Below are 16,013 nucleotides of genomic sequence, written 5' to 3' on the forward strand. Positions count from 1 at the left end.
GATAAAGGGACAGAGCATTACGATACTCTCACGAAAATAATGTCACGTGTCCTGCAACATGGAAACGAACGTATTTTACGAAGCACACACACACACACACACACACACACACACACACACACACACACACACACACACACACACACACACACACACACACACACACACACACACACACACACACAAACACACACACACACACACACAAACACACATGCCGTGTAACGAATGCCGTGTTTCCCCAGGAGTATACAGTAATAAGGAAAGAGAGGGAAGGTAGAGGAGGAGGCGGAGTGGCCCTACTCATGAGAAGGGAATGGAGTTTTAAGGAGATGGCCATCCCGGGCTGTGAGGAGTTCAGAGACTACATAGCAGGCACCATAACAATGGGAGGACCAAGAATAGTAGTAGCAGTAATATACAACCCTCCACCAAATGACAGGAGACCCAGTCAAGAGTATGAAAACAACAACAAGGCAGTTAACACTATAATTGAGAGGGCAGCCTCTGCTGCCTGTAGAAATAGATCCCACCTGCTCATCATGGGCGACTTCAATCACGGAAAGATTGACTGGGAGAACAAGGAACCGCATGGAGGCGAGGATACGTGGAGAGCCAAACTATTGGAGGTGGTGACAAGCAACTTTTTAACGCAGCATGTCGGAGAACCCACAAGGATGAGAGGCAATGACGAACCAGCGAGACTCGACCTAGTCTTCACTCTGAACGACTCCGACATAAGAGAAATCGGTTTTGAGGACCCAGTAGGAATGAGCGACCACAGTGTACTGGTGTTTGAGTACTTGATTGAAGAAGGGTTATTGAACTCGAGGAGGGATACCGAAACCAAAAGGTTAGCATACCGAAAGGGAAACTATGAGGGGATAAGAAAATTCCTAACAGATATAGCATGGGAAACAGAGCTCAGGGGAAAGACGGCCCAAGATATGATGGATTACATCACGCAGAAGTGCAAGGACGCAGCAAACAAGTTTGTCCCAGTCCAAAAGGAAAACAGAGAAATGAAGATGAGAAACCCATGGTTTAATCAAAGATGTAGGCTAGCTAAGCAGCAAAGTAAAAGGGCATGGAGAAACTATAGGAATAACAGGACACTGGAGAGCAGAGAAAGATACCAGAATGCCAGGAATGAATATGTCAGGATGAGAAGAGAGGCAGAAAGACAATACGAAAATGACATCGCAAGCAAGGCAAAGACTCAGCCTAAATTGTTGCATAGCCACATTAGGAGAAAAACAACAGTAAAGGAACAGGTTATGAGATTAAGGATAGGGGCGGAAGGATTCACTACAAATGACAAGGAAGTGTGTGAGGAATTGAATAAGAAATTCCAGGAGGTCTTCACCTTAGAACAAGGAGAAATTCCAGAGGTAAGTGAGGGAATAGCTAACCAGGAACCACTGGAAGAGTTTGAGATTACCAGTGGGGAAGTAAGGAAGTGTTTACTAGAGTTGGACGTGACGAAGGCTATAGGCCCAGATGGAATCTCCCCTTGGGTTCTAAAGGAAGGAGCAAGAGAACTGAGCCTACCACTCTCCATAGTGTATAACAAATCACTGGCAACAGGGGAACTGCCAGATACTTGGAAAGCAGCTAACGTAGTCCCGATATACAAGAAAGGGGATAGACAGGAGGCACTGAACTACAGGCCAGTGTCCCTAACCTGCATACCATGCAAGCTGATGGAGAAGATTGTGCGAAAAAAACTAGTGGAGCATCTGGAGCGAAGGAACTTTGTAACACAGCATCAACATGGGTTCAGGGATGGCAGGTCCTGCCTCACAGGGTTACTTGAATTCTACGACCAGGCAACAAAAATAAGGCAAGAAAGAGAAGGGTGGGCAGACTGCATATTTTTGGATTGTCAGAAAGCCTTTGATACAGTGCCACACAAGAGGCTAGTGCGAAAGTTGGAGATGCAGGCTGGAGTGAGAGGGAAGGTACTCCGGTGGATAGAGGAATACCTAAGCAACAGGAGACAACGAGTCTGTGTGAGGGGTGAGGTCTCAGATTGGCGAGACGTCACAAGTGGAGTCCCGCAGGGGTCAGTCCTTGGACCTATACTGTTTCTGGTATATGTAAATGATCTCCCAGAGGGTATAGATTCGTTCCTCTCAATGTTTGCCGACGATGCAAAAATTATGAGGAGGATTGAAACAGAGGATGATAGTAGGAGGCTACAAGATGACCTGGATAGACTGAGTGAATGGTCCAACAAATGGCTGTTGAAGTTCAACCCGAGTAAATGCAAAGTAATGAAACTGGGCAGTGGAAACAGGAGGCCAGGCACAGGATACAGAATAGGAGATGAAGTACTTAATGAAACAGACAGAGAGAAAGATCTAGGAGTTGATATCACACCAAACCTGTCTCCTGAAGCCCACATAAAGAGAATAACGTCTGCGGCATATGCGAGGCTGGCTAACATCAGAACGGCGTTCAGGAACCTGTGTAAGGAATCATTCAGAATCTTGTACACCACATATGTAAGACCAATCCTGGAGTATGCGGCCCCAGCATGGAGCCCGTACCTTGTCAAGCACAAGACTAAGCTGGAAAAAGTCCAAAGGTATGCTACTAGACTAGTCCCAGAACTAAGAGGCATGAGTTATGAGGAAAGGCTGCGGGAAATGCACCTCACGACACTGGAAGACAGAAGAGTAAGGGGGGACATGATCACAACCTACAAAATCCTCAGGGGAATCGACCGGGTAAACAAGGATGAACTTTTCAACACTGGTGGGACGCGAACAAGGGGACACAGGTGGAAGCTGAGTACCCAAATGAGCCACAGAGACGTTAGAAAGAACTTTTTCAGTGTCAGAGTAGTTAGCAAATGGAATGCATTAGGAAGTGATGTGGTGGAGGCTGACTCCATTCACAGTTTCAAATGTAGATATGATAGAGCCCAATAGGCTCAGGAATCTGTACACCAGTTGATTGACGGTTGAGAGGCGGGACCAAAGAGCCAGAGCTCAACCCCCGCAAGCACAATTAGGTGAGTACAATTAGGTGAGTACACACACACACACACACACACACACACACACACACACACACACACACACACACACACACTTCCCTTCTAATTCCAAATATATATTTGACAAAGCCCAGAGAGGGTTGCAAGCCATCACACAAGATAATGGTGGGCCCAGGAGCTCGATCGTGCAAACACAGATGTTGGACTATACACGCGCACACGAGTAATTTCCTGCCAAGAGATCTATTTCTAAAATTATATTATTTCCGGACGCGTGGGGGCTGTCTGAGACAAAGCTCAGAAAATCTGTTGGTTGGGGCCATTCCTTCAGCGTCCTCACGCCCTCCAACAACCTTATACACTTCCACTTATGCTTACCTTACACTTCATTCACGGATGCCCAGTACTTTGACATACCGGAATAAGTACTCATGTCACGCCTATTATACAGTCAAGGAGCACCTGTGCTGCCATTTTGAACTTCTTCCAGACAAAGAATTGGAACAATTGAATCCAACAGCTGACAAATACACTAAGGCTCCCGAGAAGACTCGTCCTACGTCTTTCAGTTTACCATTGTTAACCTCTGCAGCACATGACCCGAGTGCCAGGGGACTCCTGCGTCCCTCTGCCTCCTTCAACTCACCATAAATAACAAAGACACGTGTAGACCAACTGGCAAGACTTGTCTGCTTCTACGAGTTGCCATTCTGGTCCTTCGGGAATACAAGATATAAGTGCCACATTACCGTACGCTGTACTCACCTAATGTTTACATCCTTGAGGACTTCTACACTTGTTATGGGTCCACGTAAGTCATATATTTAATGGCTGACTTATCACGTGTGTATTGTAGGCGGGATACCAGATGTGTGATGCTGGTAACAATAACAACTCTCACGGATCACACCGTTGACGCACAAGTTCTTGTGACTGTCCTCTGGTTCCTGCTCCTCGGGTCCCTCCACTCCAAGTATCTTGTAATTTTGCTCCTCAAGGCACCACAAGCAGCAATTACCGACTAATATGGGTGACGTAGTTAAAAATGTTTTATGAATCCACAACTGTGTTTCCTTTCAGAGTCAAGGGCAGACAGGTGGCGGGGTTACCAACTCGTGGAATAAGCTAGTGCAAGAGACCTGTTGGAGCTGCCCCCTCCCCACCTCCGTCCCTGCTGCTCGCTCACCACACACCCTACCACCAGTGTTACTGGCCCACCTCTACACTAGGTCGCTGAATGGATTCCTGCCGGAAATTCCTGTTGGTGTGACGCGCGTTGAGAGCCCTATGAAGCACCCGGATCTCCTTGAATGAAGTTTACACACACACACACACTCACACTGTTGCTGGTGTCGCGCAGCGTATCCCGGGTCGTGCGCCCCACACTGGGAAACACCGCCTCAACACCACTATTTTTTCGTATCGCTATCCACTACCACAGGTAATCATTACGAGACATGACACTCGCGTCACTTTACTAACTACCGTTTTCTCCTCACTAGAAGCACGAAATAATTTCACTCGTCTATTCAAGCATTTAATTAATTTGGATTACAACACAACCGGATTCAATCTCACTATTGTCACCGTTATTACTTTTGGTCACTAGTTCTTAGCGCGAGTACAGTAGCTGGCCAGAGTGACGAGTAACAGATCAGTGTTTACCTGCGTGCGAAACCCGTTCGTTTCTTGTGAGCAGGTAAGACGAGAGGCCACACACTAGTACACTACCACCCGCCGCCGCGGCCGCCGTCTCACTGACTCACTTAACGTTGTGTGAGCCAGGGTCAGATGTGGGAGGGGAGGGGTGATGGCCTTGGGGGTGGGGTGATGGCCTGGGGGGCGTGGGGTGATGGCCTGGGGGGCGCGGGGTGCTGGCCTGGGGGGCGGGGTGATGGCCAGACGTAGGAAGGGGGAGGGAGGAGGGAGAGAGAAAGGGGGATTGGGAGGAGAATCAGTGGAAAGTTGATAGAGCAATAAACAGAAAGTCGCAATAATGAACTGAAAATTAGACACCTAATTCAGACACGAAAAGAAGAGCAAGTAACGAGGCTCAACCACGAGGAGGTACGAGAGAGACAAAAACAGAGATAACAAGTTTTCAATCAGAGACTGATAAGGAGTGTTTGTGATAACTGATAACCATAATCTTTTGGCTATGGTGTACGACGGAGAGTTAACAGTCCCCTAAACTGAGTTATCAGTTTTATACTATGTTAACTCTCAATGGCTCACCTGTAGTTAACTCAACTGCTGTCATGGAATAAAAAAAATGTATTTTAGATAATTGACCCTTTTATCGTCACCCCCATAAACCAAATTACAACTTAGCGCAGAAGACTTGGATCAATCGTGCGAGTATTACAGGTGTGGGGGAGAGTATTAAAAGTGTAGGGAAGAATATTACAGGTGTGGGGCGAGTATTGCAGGTGTGAAGGCGAGTATTACAGGTGTGGGAGCGAGTATTACAGGTGTGGGAGCGAGTATTACAGGTGTGGGGACGAGTATTATAGGTGTGGGGGGCGAGTATTACAGGTGTGGGGGAGATTATTACAGGCGTGGGGAAGAATATTACAAGTGTGGGGGCGAGTATTGCAGGTGTGGGAACGAGTATTACAAGTGTGGGAACGAGTATTAAAGGGAGAGTATTACAGGTGTGGGGAAGAATATTACAGATGTGGGGAAGAATATTACAGGTGTGGGGGCGAGTATTGCAGGTGTGGGAACGAGTATTACAGGTGTGGAACAAAACCTCGATACCTACTGTACGAAATTCGTGTTCCATTCTTATCCCATAACCAATTAAAAAAAAAGCTGCATAACAGTCCCCCCCCCCTTAAACAGCACCCCCCCCCCTTAAACAGCACCCCCCCCCCCTTAAACAGCACCCCACCACCCCCCCCCCCCTTCCCCCACAAGACTCACAATAACACCTACACACTATACTGTTGAAATAAAAGCAAAATTCATAGCTTTAAAGCCACGGACGAAATCCAAAATATGAATCTGGTGGATTTTTTTTCAGACAAGAACGCTGCAAGTAAGTTGAGTTTGAGAGAACGAGGCGGTAATCAGGTTGTGGCGTGGCCCGCCTCTCTCTCTCTCTCTCTCTTCCTGTACACCTGCCTTTTCCCCCCTCCGGTATTCTGGAGTAGTTCCCCCCCCCCCCTTGTGGGGGGCTCCTGGAGTGACCTGACCTGACCTGACCTGCTGGCTGGGCCTCACAACCCGTCTAGTGCGTAGTAGTCTGGGTGTAAACACGAGGTTCGAGAGAGGGGGAGGGGTGAAGTGAGGGAGAGACGAAGGAAGTTAGGATGGGTGGATGAGAGAGAAAGGAAGGAAGGAAGGACATACCTCGCGCACGCACGCACGCACGCACGCACGCACGCACACACACACACACACACACACACACACACACACACACACACACACACACACACACACACACACGCACGCACGCACGTCCAAACTCGTTTTCGTTTTTCAAAAATAATTTCCTAATAGCGACATTCATTACTGGTTAATGGCATTAGTGACCCCACAAAGCAGGCCCCATGACCCCCACCCGACCCCAGGACGTGCGGAGGGCTGGTGGCTGCCGCCTTGGGCAGGTGTGTAGCACAGGCTCTACGCTGACAGGGGGGGGGGGGTGTGAAGGGGACCGCTTTGCTACCTGTCGCGCCTGTAGGTCACACCGGAAACCCTCTCTACGTTATCTCTCGCCCCCCCTCTCCTCCCCTACCCCCACCACGCCCCCCTGTGTGTACTCACCCAGTTGTGCTTGCGGGGGTTGAGCTCTGGCTCTTTGGTCTCGCCTCTCAACTGTCAATCAACTGGTGAACCAATTCCTGAGCCTGCTGGGCTCAGGAATTCTACATCTGACGATGATTTCCGGTACCCGCGGGGAAGAAAGAAACGCACGAACGATGTTAAGTGGTGCGAAAGTTTGTGATCCAATTCAAGCCTCACTTGGTGCAGGCGTCACCAGCACCACCGCCACACTCCCCCTTGCCTAGTGACCTCCCACAACCCTCCTGTGCCAGGTAAGTCCACTATGGGCTCACCATAGCCCGTGCTACTCGCCCCGCTCCTGTGCCAGGTAAGTTACGGGCTCACCATAGCCCGTGCTACTCGCCCCGCTCCTGTGCCAGGTAAGTTACGGGCTCACCATAGCCCGTGCTGCTTGGAACTTGTTCCGAGTAGCTGAATCTATAACAACAACAACAACCCACAACCCGGAAGGTTGTTTCAGTGTGCCAAATCTTCTATATAAATATTAGAAGACAGACTAAGTGCGTTGTTTCATCCTTCAGGGATAAGTCCCGTGGCTTCATTATGTCACAGAGCCTCATCTCCTCTGGTTTGACATGTTGAGTAGTCGAGCCGAGATTGAAAACATAACCTATAGAGAAGACGAATATTTGTTTATACCGCGTCAATGTCAACATTAAGGCGTTAGAGGAATTATTTCATCACCGTCATGACACATCGGCGCTTGTGAGGAGCACTGAGCAAGCTCACGCCTCAAGTTCCTATCAACTTAACCGGAGAATAAAGTTCAGAAACAAATAATTTGGCAAGATGAACACAACGTTCAAGGTTTGGAATTTACATTTAAGTTTCTTTTTCTTTTGTACCATAGTTTTTGTTGCTGTACACAGACATTTTACTACCATGGGAAACTGTACCATACCTCTCGATGTCACACCACAATATACCACTGTGTATTTTGAGCCCTATTGAAGTCAGATCGATACTCACTTAAGTTGTACTTGCGGGGGTGGAGTTTCCGCTCTTTGGTCCCGCCTCTCAACCGGCAATCAACTGGTGTACAGGCCTCCACCACTTCATTTCCTAGACCTAATGCATTAAATTTGTTAACTACTCTGGCACCCAATAACTGTTATATGAGCTGTGTTGGAGAGATTTTGATCCGCGATAGTCCCAGAATTTGTTGAGTTAGAGTGCGGAGGATGTAAAGATTGCTATAACTTCATGGTAAGATTACTTTAAATAAGTTCTACTTTTAATCGTCTTCGTCCTATTTTCGTGATGAAAATTGTGCCAATATCTGCCTTGCCACCCAAACAGTAATGCTTAAATTGCAACTTGATTCACTTTATACTGAAAACATGTTTGATTAAAACAGCTGTACACCTGTTTAATCCAGCCAGTATTGTAATGATTTGTATAAGTTACGAATAAAGTGATTGTGATTCTGATGACGACATTGTCTACGCGCTCTGCTGTTATTGTGACTTTTGTAAGTAATGTAGTGTACTTTTTTGTAAACTCTGCCAATTACATATGCACAACAATTTATGAATAAAGTTTTTTTCTCAATTTTATATGTATAGACTAAGAATTTATTTTTAGACTGGTGGGAGGGGTGGTACGTCTGGTATGTGTGTGTGGGAGGGGTGGCACGTCTGGTATGTGTGTGTGTGGGAGGGGTGGCATGTCTGGTATGTGTGTGTGGGAGGGGTGGTACGTCTGGTATGTGTGTGGGAAGGGTGGTACGTCTGGTACGTGTGTGTGGGAGGGGTGGTACGTCTGGTATGTGTGTGGGAGGGGTGGTACGTCTGGTATGTGTGTGGGAAGGGTGGTACGTGTGGTACGTGTGTGTGGGAGGGGTGGTACGTCTGGTATGTGTGTGGGAGGGGTGGTACGTCTGGTACGTGTGTGTGGGAGGGGTGGTACGTCTGGTACGTGTGTGTGGGAGGGGTGGTACGTCTGGTACGTGTGTGTGGGAGGGGTGGTACGTCTGGTGCGTGTGTGTGGGAGGGGTGGTACGTCTGGTGTGTGTGTGTGTGGGAGGGGTGGCACGTCTGGTGCGTGTGTGTGGGAGGGGTGGTACGTCTGGTACGTGTGTGTGGGAGGGGTGGTACGTCTGGTGCGTGTGTGTGGGAGGGGTGGCACGTCTGGTGCGTGTGTGTGGGAGGGGTGGTACGTCTGGTACGTGTGTGTGGGAGGGGTGGTACGTCTGGTACGTGTGTGTGGGAGGGGTGGCACGTCTGGTGCGTGTGTGTGGGAGGGGTGGCACGTGTGGGAGGGGTGGCACGTCTGGTATGTGTGTGTGGGAGGGGTGGCACGTCTGGTACGTGTGTGTGGGAGGGGTGGTACGTCTGGTGCGTGTGTGTGGGAGGGGTGGTACGTCTGGTACGTGTGTGTGGGAGGGGTGGCACGTCTGGCATGTGTGTGTGGGAGGGGTGGCACGTCTGGCATGTGTGTGTGGGAGGGGTGGCACGTCTGGTATGTGTGTGTGGGAGGGGTGGCACGTCTGGTATGTGTGTGTGGGAGGGGTGGCACGTCTGGCATGTGTGTGTGGGAGGGGTGGCACGTCTGGTGCATGTGTGTGGGAGGGGTGGTACGTCTGGTGTGTGTGTGTGGGAGGGGCGGCACGTCTGGTGTGTGTGTGTGTGGGAGGGGCGGCACGTCTGGTGTGTGTGTGTGGGAGGGGTGGTACGTCTGGTGCGTGTGTGTGTGGGAGGGGTGGTACGTCTGGTGTGTGTGTGTGGGAGGGGTGGCACGTCTGGTGCGTGTGTGTGGGAGGGGTGGTACGTCTGGTGTGTGTGTGTGGGAGGGGCGGCACGTCTGGTGTGTGTGTGTGTGGGAGGGGCGGCACGTCTGGTGTGTGTGTGTGGGAGGGGCGGCACGTCTGGTGCGTGTGTGTGGGAGGGGTGGTACGTCTGGTGCGTGTGTGGGAGGGGCGGCACGTCTGGTGCGTGCATGTGCGTGCCGGAATGTGTGCTGGCGTCACCCAGTCGGGTATGCACGAGGCGTTGACCAATACGTATACAAACGTGATTTGGAAGTTTGCCAGAGTGTTACGTGTGTATGCCCGAGTGTATACGAATATGCCTGAGTGTATAAGCACGTCAGGGTGCGCGCGTGCGTATGTATAGGTGAATGGACTACTATAAGTTAATGTATGGATATGTAGATGACCGCACAATACAAAAAACAGTTGTGTGTGTCACGGTACTCTTATGAAGAGTCGATATAAGTACAATTTTAGGAACGTGAGAATTCAAGAAACTGCAGGAGGCCCATACGAGGCAGCTCCTATTTATATCCACCCAAACTCATTCAAGCGCCTAGCCTAGCCTAGCCTACCCTACCCTAGCATAACCTACCATAGCATAACCTAACCTAACCTAACCTAGGCTTGCAACAATCAAGGGACCCCGCGTCTCTGTTACCCGGTAATCTGTGCCACACATCAACAGCCCAGTTTCCCAGACCAGTGTATTTCCCCACTCTGGACTTACCCTATTTATATCCAGGCGGGACGATGCCGTATATAAGGTAAGTGTTATTAAAGCCACAGCACGGAATACGTTTGTTAAAAAGCTGCTTATAAACCCACACCTCACAACACACCCCAACCCACACCTCACACCCCAACCCACACCTCACAACCCAACCCACACCTCACAACCCAAATCCACACCTCACAACCCACACCTCACAACCCAACCCACACCTCACATCTGAACCCACACCTCACAACCCAACCCAACCCACACCTCACAACCCAACCCACACCTCACAACCCAACCCAACCCACACCTCACAACCCAACCCACACCTCACAACCCAACCCAACCCACACCTCACAACCCAACCCACACCTCACAACCCAACCCAAAGCAAAACAATAGAATTTAAATTGCCTGAGAGACTTCAACGCATGCATAGAAAATGAGAAGAGTGCTCTCGTCACTGGCACACGCAGCACACCAGGTAAGTTACTTCAACAGAGAAAACAAACACAAAAGCTACATTTGTCTCGGGGGGAAAAAATATAGCAATTTAAATTGGTGGGAAAATATTACTATCGACCTGTAGACGAGTGGAAAATGATGTCAGTGAAGGTAACTGAAGGACTTCTCACCAAATGCGAAGATTATTACAATTTAAATGAATTTATAGCAGTCAACATTTAGAACTATACAGCTAATGTTTCGGACAGGAAAATCAGTACACATTCCAAGAAAATAAGGAAAAGCAGCTGTATAACTGAAACAAGTTCATAAAATTAGTTCATAAATCAGAAAATCCCTACACAGGATACAAGCCAAGCAAGCATAAACAAGCCTCAAATATAACCAGCAAACTCTCTCTCTCTCACACTACACGACACAACCAAGCAATAATAAAACAGAGAACTGAAGGTGGTGCCATAGTATGTGGTCAATCGCGTTTCCCTGGGGTCTAGGGCGAGTGCCTAGAGCGAGTGCCTTGAGCGAGTACCTTGAGCGAGTACTTAGGGAATGAACGTAGAGCTCCCTAGTCAATCTTTACCGAACCTGGATAAAAACTCTGCCTATGAACAAACTCTTGTGTTGTTTCTAAACTCATGAAACTAAAGATTTCTTCCATTTTTCGTAACAAACATACGTCGAAACTCCAACAAAATCAGTAATGAGATTGGAGAGAATATAGAATTTAAGGAAAATTTGTACCCAAAACAGATAAAGATGAGCTGGGTGTTGTTACAGAGTTCAGCCTGTATTCCCTTATTCCCACATATAAGAGTGATATTTCTTTATCTGTACATATCTAGAAGAAGCTTTAGTTGATTTGTGACACTTGAAAGGAAGCAAAGTGCTGCAGTTAAGGCGCCCCTGTAGAGGGAGGCGGGAAATCTGACTCACTCGCTACTAAGGGTCTTGCTGAGCGGGGGTGCGTTCTGGAGAGGTATTGGCCTCCAGAGAGTGTAAATTCTATCAGCTACCGTGTGCTAACGAAGAGAGAGGCCTGTCGACTCCCGAGTGAGTATGAGGTAGAGCTGGATGGTGTGAAAACAGCACCTAAGGCTCGGTGACGACAGCGCTCCTGGGTAACTTCGTGAGGCGGCGCTGGGGAGGTTGTGGCTCGACCCGCGGGCCTTGCTCGATGGTGGAGCTGTGTGGAGCAGCTCGTATTTCGAAGCAGTCCTGATCCGGTGAAGTTCAACAATCGCTTACATGGGAGAAGAATTAAAGCAACGAAGCTTCGTGTGAGGCGTTGGACCAGTACGTGGAAGTGTATTAGTCTGGATAGGCCAGGCGACATCAGTTTCCACCTAACATCTAGTGAGGAACACTTCGTGGAGTATGCGGTGCCAAGGGAGGAGTAACAGTCGGCGCCAAGTGAGAAGTTACAAGAAGACGTCTCTACGTCCTGCTTGATACCTGCTTGATGGGGTTCTGGGAGTTCTTTTATTCCCCAAGCCTGGCCCGAGGCCAGGCTTGACTTGTGAGAGTTTGGTCCACCAGGCAACAGGGCCAGGCTTGACTTGAGAGAGTTTGGTCCACCAGGCTGTTGCTTGGAGCGGCCCGCAGGGCCCACATACCCACCACAGCCCGGTTGGTCAGGAACTCCTTGAAAACTATCTAGTTTTTTCTTGAAGATGCCAACCCGTTCTCGCAAATTCGTAAAGTCAATATTGACTTATTAACTACGTGCATAGGTGATATACTAAACATAATAGATACCCCTAAAAAGATTCATAGAAAACACCGACCTTACCTAACCTTGTTAGTATCTTAAGATAAGCATCTTATTGCTTCGTAATTACAATTATTACTTAACCTAAACCTATTATAGGTTAGGTAATAATTGTAATTACGAAGCAATAGGATGCTTATCTTAAGATACTAACAAGGTTAGGTAAGGTCGGTGTTTTCTATGAATCGTTTTAAGGGTATCTATTATGTTAAGTATGTCACCTATGCACATATTTAATAAGTCAATATTGACTTATTAAATTTGCGAGAACGGGTTGAAGATGCCCACAGTTGTTCCCGCAATATTTCTTATGCTCGTTAGAAGGATGTTGAACAACCGCGGACCTCTGATGTTTACACAGTGTTCTCTAATTGTGCCTATGGCACCTCTGCTCTTCACTGGTTCTATTCTGCATTTTCATCCATATCGTTCACTCCGGTATGTTGATATTTTACTGTGTAGGTTTGGGACCTGGCCCTCCAGTATTTTCCACGTGTATATTATTTGATATCTCTCTCGTCTTCTTTCTAGCAAGAACATTTGGAGCGCTTTGAGATGATCACAATAATTTAGGTGCTTTATCGCGTCTATGCGTGCCGTATATGTTCTCTGTATTCCCTCTATTTCAGCAATCTCTCCTGCTCTGAAGGGGGAAGTGAGTACTGAGCAGTACTCAAGACAGGACAACACAAGTGATTTGAAGAGTACAACCATTGTGATGGGATCCCTGGATTTCAAAGCTCTCGTAATCCATCCTATCATTTTTCTGGCTGACACAATATTTGCTTGGTTATGCTCCTTAAACGTTAGGTCGTCAGACATCATTATTCCCAAATCCTTTACATGTTGCTTTCCTACTATGGGCAAATTTGATTGTGTTTTGTACCCTGCATTATGTTTAAGGTTCTCATTTTTACCGTACCTGAGTACCTAGAATTTATCACTGTTAAACATCATGTTATTTTCTGCTGCCCAGTGGAAAACTTTATTAATATCTGCTTGTAATTTTTCAATGTCTTCATCAGAGGTACAGCAGAGTAGCAGAGGCAATGTCTTCAGCAGCAGATGACATTTTGGTGTCATCTGCAAAGGATGATACAAAGCTGTGTCTTGTATTTGAGTCTGTATCTGATATGAGAATAAGGAAAAGCAGTGGTGCAAGGACTGTACCCTGATGTACAGAGCTTTTAACTGCGCCGTGGACCGGTGAAGAGCTACGTTGCGCGCCTAATATATACAAGTGTACAATCTATAAGTTAAATTGCTCTCCCATTACCCCCTTGTGTTAGGAAAGGTGTTATATACAAGTAAGGCGATAATCGGAAACTAGGTTAGTGTCATCGGACATAAAGTATTATTAAATATTGTGTACTAGTGATTATGTTTTCATGTATTGATTAAGTAGTGATTTAAAGGCTACATATATTGAAGAGGCGTTATAATATACCTGCACATTTATATTCACATGATATAAGTTTTGGTTAAGAGATTGCCTCATAACTGTCGTTTTGGAAACAGTGAAGTGTTGCCAGATATTGTGATTAATTTCAAGGGAAGGTAAGGGAATCATCAAGAGAGAAAACCAAGACATCTCAGCTATATAGCGCTTGGAAGGAGTCAGAATAAGGATTTGGGATGGGACGGGGGGAAGGAATGGTGCCCAACCACTTGGACGGTCGGGGATTGAACACCGACCTGCATGAAGCGAGACCGTCGCTCTACCGTCCAGCCCAAGTGGTTGGGCAATTTTAAGTGTTGCCATCGGACTGATTAAGAGAGACTTTTACAGACCAGTATAGTGTAGCCTATTGTGTGTAAACAAATTATATTTTACTACTGTATTTCCTTCCTCCTGTTCATTTCTGTTATGTGTTGTCGTGAGGTTTACTGCACACCTCACTACTGCTGAGGCAGCACTAGACTGGGAGAGGTCACATCCCAATGTGTTGGAAGTATTACTTCAACCCTGAGGAAGGTGAGTCAAGTTGGCGACCTTGTGAATAACCTTATGGACGGGCAACTTGACCTGGGTAAACCACGAGTTTCCGTGTCCACGGACACACCCCCCAGCAAGGAAACTAAGGCGTGGCCCAGTTACCTCACTCACTGCAGGGTGCAAGGCTGGGTTCGGTGGAAACCCTGCTCCACAGTTCGACTGAGGTGCTCCCCAGAGGTGAACAGTGGCACCTGGGGAGTGAACAGTGGGGGAGTAGAAGAACTCCCAGAACCCCATCAAGCATGTACCTATGGAGGGGAGTAGAGGCCCCATCAGAGAGATGTAGAGCGGAGGCTGCTGCGGCACTCCAGGGTGAACACCGTCGAACGCTCTAGAGGGACACCGTCTCTTCTTAAGGCAGAGTACGCAGGATTGAAGACTGGCGATTCTGTAGGAATACCTAGTTGGGTGTCAAGACCCACCACAGTGTTCAAGGCCCGAATTGTTTATATTCGCAGGACACTAATGTAGACCGCATACTACTGTGAAAATAACTGTTGACCATCTCGGTAGTCCAGAGTATAGTAGCACCGACGTGAATCTGTGGAGCCACATAAGTGAGGAAAGTTGTCGGCCCGTTGCAGGTGAGGTGCGGGTGTTCCAGAGGATCCAGATCGAGTCATGTTGCCACCAAGCCTTCCCACGCCCAACCCCTGACCTTGTATCCCACCCCCAGTCCAGGCCGATGACCCGCGTCCCACTACCCCAGCCCCCTCCTCTACCCTGCCCTCATCACTCACCACCACACCTACCTCCATTGTCCCACCACTTGTACCTTACCTATCGCACCACACTACCCTCCACTATCCAACCATACTAACTGCCACTATCCCACCAAACTAACCTCTTCTATTCCATCACTCTACACTCCACCTTCCCACCACAGTAACCTACACTATTCCATCACACTGACCTCCACTATCATACCCCCACATTCACCAACAATCACTGCCACACCTCTCTACAAGGTGAAACACAATCAATTACCACAAAGGTCGCTCCACACCTTCCTCGGCCACCACCACACTTGACTGTTTCCACAACAAGAATTATCATGTTGTAACACAGTAAATCAACAGGTATATTAATTATCTGCTCTCTCTCTCTCTCTCTCTCTCTCTCTCTCTCTCTCTCTCTCTCCCTCTCTCTCTCTCTCTCTCTCTCTCTCTCTCTCTCTCTCTCTCTCTCTCTCTCTCTCTCTCTCTCTCTCTCTCTCTCTCTCTCTCTCTCTCTCTCTCTCTCTCCTCTCTCTCTCTCTCTCTCTTTCTCTTTCTCTTTCTCTTTCTCTTTCTCTCCCTCTCCCTCTCCCTCTCTCTCTCTCACAACTCAGGCGTCTGTCACACTTTAACAAGAATTTTCATTGGCAATTATTCTTACACAAAGGAGACTTGGGATGTTCAACGACGAGTGGATACTCTGGGAGTAAAATCTGGTTCTGCAGTAATTACGAACACCCAGGTGCTGAGGCTGGCAGGCAAGGCCACTTATAACTTGTATATAACTACACCGTAACTT

The 16,013-nt window shown here is 47.9% G+C and overlaps 1 protein-coding gene across 5 annotated transcripts in view; it reads right to left on the reverse strand.

Moving 5' to 3' along the window:
• LOC123758108 (uro-adherence factor A-like) overlaps window positions 1-16,013 on the reverse strand; it is a 364,530-nt gene that overhangs the window by 41,220 nt on the left and 307,297 nt on the right. The window contains exon 1 of one of the 5 annotated variants that reach the window (XM_069338668.1): window positions 3,770-4,767. The exons of the other annotated variants lie outside the window; for them this stretch is intronic. The gene's annotated coding sequence lies outside the window, so the exon portion shown is untranslated. Of the gene's footprint in view, window positions 1-3,769; window positions 4,768-16,013 lie in introns of those variants that run through there. 5 annotated transcript variants of the gene reach the window in all.

The sequence above is a fragment of the Procambarus clarkii genome, chromosome 40, assembly GCF_040958095.1.
Source record: "Procambarus clarkii isolate CNS0578487 chromosome 40, FALCON_Pclarkii_2.0, whole genome shotgun sequence".
NCBI lineage: Eukaryota > Metazoa > Arthropoda > Malacostraca > Decapoda > Cambaridae > Procambarus > Procambarus clarkii.